Source organism: Orycteropus afer, unplaced genomic scaffold (genome assembly GCF_000298275.1).
Source record: "Orycteropus afer afer isolate SDZICR_OR568_19922 unplaced genomic scaffold, OryAfe1.0 scaffold00382, whole genome shotgun sequence".
NCBI classification, from domain to species: Eukaryota; Metazoa; Chordata; class Mammalia; order Tubulidentata; family Orycteropodidae; genus Orycteropus; species Orycteropus afer.
In genome coordinates, this window is record NW_006921969.1 from 3,233,022 (window position 1) to 3,239,847 (window position 6,826).

The window sequence follows — 6,826 nt, forward strand, 5'->3', positions numbered from 1 at the left end:
GCACTTGACTGCTAACCAGAAGGCTGGTGGTTCAAACCTACCAGCCACTCATCGTAAGGAAGGTTGGACAATCTACTTCCATAGTGATACTGCCTCAGAAACCCAAGGAGGGGTCACTATGAGTCAGGTCCAATTCAACGGCAAATAACAACAACAACATATATATGTATATATAGCATAAGAACAAACTACACTGTTATTATTGACAAATATATGATTGTCTCTGTAAAGTATTTATGTAGATAATAAGCAGTGTTCAGTGGAGGGAGATTGAAAAATTTGAGTAGGATATGTATTTTAAACCAACAAATCAAACTTACTGCTGTGGAGTCAGATCCCATGCTTAGTGATCCCTCCTTGGGTTTCCAAGGTGGTATCACTATGGAAATAGATGGCCGAATCTTCCTTCTGAGGAGTAGCTGGTGGGTTTGAACCACCAGTCTTCTGGTTAGTAGTCAAATGCCTTAGGCACTATGCCACCAGAGCTCCTGGGTATGTAGATAAAAGATAATAAGTAGTATAATGAAACAAGAGCAGAATAGAAGCACCATGGACCAAAACAAAAAAAAAAAAAAAAAAAAACCTCACTGCCATAGAGTCAGTTCCAACTCATAGCAACCCCCTCTTGGGTTTCTGAGGCTACATCTCTATAGAAGTAGATTGCTCAGTCTTCCCTCTGAGGAGTGGCTGGTAGGTTTGAACACCCACTCTTCTGGTGAGCAGTCAAAATGCCTTAGGCACTATGCCACCAGAGCTCCTACCATGGACTAAAGGATATAATTAATCCAGTCACCTGAGACTGAAAGCTACACAGATAAATTATTAGAACATGTTTAGCAATAAGATCAAGTTCAAAAATCAACTGAATTTACATATACCAACAGCAAAAGTCACATAATATACAAATAAATACTCATGAAAAAATACAACAAAATGTGTGCAAGATTTTTATGGAAAAATTATACATCTTTATGGAAGGACATTAAAAAAAGGCCTAAATAGAGATGCCATGCTCATTTATAAGAGATATATGTTAATATTGGGGAAAAAAAAAGTCAATGCTTCCTAAATTGACCTATAGGTTTAATAAAATTTCAGTCAAAATCCCACAAGAATTTTTCATGGAATGTAACACTTCAGTTGCAAAATTTATGCTGAATACAGTGGGTCAAGACTAGATAAGACTCCCTCAAAGAAGAAATATAAGGTGGGAACAGGAAGAGACTTATCCTCCCAGATACCAAAAATTATTTTAAAGGTACAATAATTAAGAGAGTGTAGACTTGAGATATGAATAGATAAAGAGACCAGCAGAATAGAATAGAAAGCTCAGAAACAGATATGCAAATACATGGAAGCTTAAGGTATGAGAGAGTAGGTCTTGCAAATCACTAAAGAGACTGTTCAGTAAATGTTGCTGGGATGATTGATATGCTAAAAGATAAAATTGGATACTTATGCCAAAATATATATAGTAATCATTTCTAGATGCAATTATTTATAAAGGAAAAACTTAAAACTTTCAGAAGGATCATAAGTTAGTATTTTTATGACAATCAGTAGGAAAGAATGTCTTTTAATGAGACACAAAATACATACCAAAAGGAAATAGTTGGTAAATTTGACTATATTAAAATCCAGAACTTTTGTCTATCAAAGACAACATAAAGTGTATGTAAAAGCAAGCCAAGGCCAACAAATGTTGGCACATATATTATTTAAAATGTTATGGGGAACAACTCTCTCCTCAAAGTAGAGTCAGCCTTAATATTATGAATGGAGTAAAGCTTTCAAGACCTACATTTACTGATGTGACATGACTCAAAATGAGGAAAAATACCTGCAAACATTCATTAATAATTGGAACATGGAAAGAACGAAGTATGAATCAAAGAAAATTGCAAGTTTTCAAAAGTGAACTGGAATGTTTAATAATGAGAATCCTAGGCATTAGTAAGGGACTGATATTGGATGTTTAAATGACAAAAACATATGCTCTACTATGTCATTCTGCTGTACACAGGGTCACTATTAGTAGGAATCAACTTGATGGCACCTAACAACAAGAACAACACTATGTTGAGAATGACAGGAATGATAAATTAAAGAGGAATAGTTTCACACTCATTGTCAAAAGGAACATTTCAAGATCTATCTTGAAATACAGTGTTATCAGTGACAGGATAATATCCACACACCACTAAAGCCAAAGATGAAGAAATTGAAGAGTTTAACCAACTTCTGCAGTTTGAAGATGACCAATCATACAATCTAGATGAATTGATTATTGCTAGTGACTGGAATGCAAAAGTTTAAAGCAAAGAAGAAGAATCAGTCATTGGAAGATACAGCCTTGATGATAGAAATGATACCAGACATCGTGATAGCATTTTGTAGGACCAATGACTTATTCATTGCAAATATCTTTTTTTCATAATATAAATGATGACTATATACACAGAATTCACTAGACATAATACACAGGAATCAAATTGACTACATCTATGAAAAGATATAGGAGCTCTGGTAGCATAGTGCCTAAGGCACTTGACTGCTAACTAGAAGGCTGGAGGTTCAAATCCACCAGCTACTTGTCAGAAGGAAAATTAGGAAATCTACTTCCATAATGATACTGCTTCAGAAACCCTAAGAGGGATCACTATGAGTTGGGTCCGACTCAACAGCACATAACAACAACAACATGAAAAGAGATAATGGAAAAGCTCAATATCAGCAGTCAGAACAAGGTCAGAAACTGACTGTGGAACAGACCATTAATTGCTCATATGCAAGCTCAAATAGAGGCTGAATAAAATTAAAACAAGTCCATAAGAGCCAATATATGACCTTGATTAAATCCCACTTAATTTAGAGATCATTGGAAATACAGATTTTACACATTGAACATGAATGACTGAAAACAATTTTGTGAAATGATATTAAGAACATCATGCATGAAGAAAATTAAACCAAATGCATTGCCGTGGAGTCAGATCTGACTCATAGCGACCACTCCTTGGGTTTGCAAGGCAGTATCACTACAGAAGTAGATTGCCCAACCTTCCTTCTGAAGAGTGGCTGGTGGGTTTGAACTGCCAGCCTTCTGGTTAGCAGTCAAGTGCCTTAGGCACTACTCCACCAGAGCTTCTTGAAGAAAATTAAAGGTCATTGAAGAAAAATAAAAGCCATTAAAAAGACTGGAAAGGAAGAGAAGAGTAATCATAAGAAACTCAGAAACTTACTCAAACAGACAGTAATTAAAGCTGATGGAAGAAATGATTAAGTAAAAGAAAAGAAGATTTCAAAGGGTGGCTGGAAAAGAAAAAGTATTATAACGAAATATGTGAAGACATGGAATTAGAAAACTAAGAAAGAAGAAAAAACACAGCATTTCTCCAGCTGAAAGAACTGAAGAAAAAAATTCAGGCCTTGAATTGTAATATTGAAGGAGTCTATGGGCAAAATCTTGAACAATGCAGGAAACATCAAAAGAAGATGGAAGGAATACACAGATTCACTGTACCAAAAAGAACTGGTTGAAGTTCAACCATTTTAAAAAGTAGCATATGATCAAGAACTGATGGTATTGAAGGAAGAAATCCAAGCTGTGTTGAAGGAATTGGTGAATAACAGGGCTCCAGGGGTTGATAAAATACCGGTTGAGGTGTTTTAACAAATAGATGTAGTACAGGAAGCACTCACTCCTCTATGCCAAGAAATTTGGAAGACAGCTAGCTACCTGGGCAACCAAATGGAAGAGATCTATATTTATGGCCATTCCAAAGAGAGGAGATCCAAAAAATGCAGAAATTATTGAATAATATCATTAATATTACACCCAAGTAATATTTTTCTGAAGATAATTTTAAAAGAATTGCATCAGTGTATTGACAGGGAATGGCCAGAAATACAAGCTAGATTCAGAAGAGGGCATGGAACAATAGATATCTTTACTGATGTCAGATGGATCTTGGCTGAAAACAAAGAATACCAAAAAGATGTTTATCTGTGTTTCATTGAATATGCAAAGGTATATTTGGATCATAATAAATTGTGGATAACAATGCAAAGAATGGGAACTCCAGAACACCTAATTGTGCTCATGAGGAATTTGTTTATAGACCAAGGTGAAGACATTCACAAAGAAGGGGATATTGAATGGCTTAAAATCAGAAAATGTGTGTATCAGGCTTGTGTCATTTCACCATACTTATTCAATCTGGAGGAACGCTCTGGTAGCATGGTGCCTAAGGCACTTGATTGCTAACCAGAAGGCTGGCAGTTCAAACCCACCAGCCACTCCTCAGAAGGAAGATTGGGCAATCTACTTCTGTAGTGATACTACTCAGAAATCCAAGGAGGGTCACTATGAGTCCGGTCCAACTTGACAGCACACGACAACAACACAACAAGATTCAATCTGTATGCAGAGCAAATCTGAGAAACTGGCCTATATGAAGAATGTGCATCAGGATTGGAGGAAGACTCATTAACAACTATTATATGGAGACTAAATTTTGCTTGCTAAAAGTGAAGATGACTTGAATTACTAATGAAAATCAAAGACTACTGTCTTCAGAATAGGTTACACCTTAACATAAAGAAAACAAAAATCCTTACAGTTGGGCCAATAAGCAACATCAAGATAAATGGAGAAAAGTTTGAAGTTGTCAGGGATTTCATTTTACTTGGATCCATAATCAACGGCCATGGAAGCAGCAGCCAAGAAATCAAACAACATGTACCATTGGGCAAATCTGCTACAATGTTTGCCCTGTTTAAGAGCAAAACTAAGGTGAGCCTAATCCAAGCCATGATATTTTCAGCAGTCTCAAAAGCATATGAAAGCTGGACAGTAAGAAAGACCAAAGAATTGATGCATTTGAATTGTGATGCTGGTAAAGAATACTGGAAATACTATGGACTTCCAAAAGAATGAACACATCTGCCTTGGAAGATTTGAATGAATACTGCATATAAGCAGAACAGGCAGACTTCATCTCATCTACTTTGGTCTTGTTGTCAGAAGGAACCAGTCCCTGGAGAAGGATATCATGCATGATAGAGAGTCAGCAAAAAAGGGGAAGACCCTCAACAAGGTGGATTGGCACAGCAATTGCAAAGATGGGCTCAAGCATAGCAAGGATCATGAGAATGGCAAAGGACCAGGTAGTGTTTCGTTCTGTTGTATATAAGATCGCTGTGAGTTGGAGCCAACTCAATGACACCTAACATCAAGAACTATTGTCTTAAAGAGATCATAAAAGTTGAACCCTTCCAAAGATTCAAAAAGGAGTCTCGCCAGTGAGCACCACGATTTTTCCCTCTGGCATCTAAGAACTTTAAGAACTAGGTACAACAGTTTGAATTGAGATTTTTGGCACTCTAAACAGCTCACTGATCCAGATTGCACCAAACACAGAAGAGCAGAATTGGAGAAAAGGTACAGGGAGATTTTTTTTAGGAAAGAGCTACTGCCAGAAGATGAACAGGCACCTAAGAGAGACCAATGGAAACCTTTCTGGGGCAGTCACTGTCTGCCGGGCAGAGGCGGCAGCCTGAGATCCCCGAGCCAAGAACGAGATCAATTATAGCAGCTTACCAGTGACCAATACAATGTTCCAGCGGGCAGCGGCAAAGACCTCTCTCCAGCGGCTGATTTTGTCAGTAATTTGGGAGGTGAGGGGGCAGCAGCAGGACATGGACACCATTGCTCTCACACAGGTGGAGATCTCACTGGTGCACCAGAAAGGCTAACTCCCCCCCTCCCAGCAGATTACAGAGCGGGTTTGGGTCAGACTGGGAGACACCAGGCTTTTCTTTCCCATGGTTATTGGGACCACAGGTCACTGGCAGTTACTCGTCTGAATCCACAGCTAAAATTGCATGCATCTTTGGCACCACAGGTGGGCAGTATTGCAGACAAACTCCAGAGCCGACCATTGCCAGTCAGGTGGGATTGCATTACAACTGTGGGCAGACGGGGCATGGAGAGTAGAAAAACCACAGCTGAGTGCGCTCATTCAAATTTTGCCCTGGAGCCGTGCTTTTGCACTGTGGGGCCGTGGAGGCAGGGGCTTTGAATGTGCATGAAATTGGCAGAAATTTGTGACCCTCTAATAATACGGATCTTTCCCAAGACTGAGCAGTGGTCTTGCAAATGAATACATTATAAGTAAGAGCCTGCTCAAGCACTCCCCTGAGTCCAACACACCTGAAATTGCGTGCATCTTTGGCGATACAGGTGGGCGGTACCAGAGACAAACTCCAGAGCCAGCCATTGGAGGTCTGGCTGGATTGAGTCAGAACCGTGGGCATAAGGAGCACAGAGAAACTGCAGCTGAGCCCGGTCCCGAATTTTGCCTTGCAGCCACACTTTGGTACTGTGGGGCTGTGGAGGTGGGGTCTTTGAGTGTGCCTGAAATTAGCAGAATTTGTGACCCTCTAAGAAGAGGAATTTTTTCCTGAGGTCGAGCCACGGTCTTGCAAATAAATACCTTGTCAATAATATCCAGCTCAAAGCCCTAGAAACTGACCCTAGCAACACTAAGCTGTCCTTCATCTGCTCCCACCTTCTCCACCAATAACTTCACTCATTCCATAGAAGAAACCATATTCAGCCAATTACCATAAAACCTCATGCTTCAAACTCTAAACCCTCTGTACGAAAAACAGAAACACATATTCACACTACACACAGTGATTCCACCATCACAAAGAAAACAGCAAAGTGACCCAACACACCTGAATCAATATTAAGATAAAACACACCACCTTCAGCTTTTCAAAATATTAAACGGTAAAACCAAGACAAAACAAATCAACA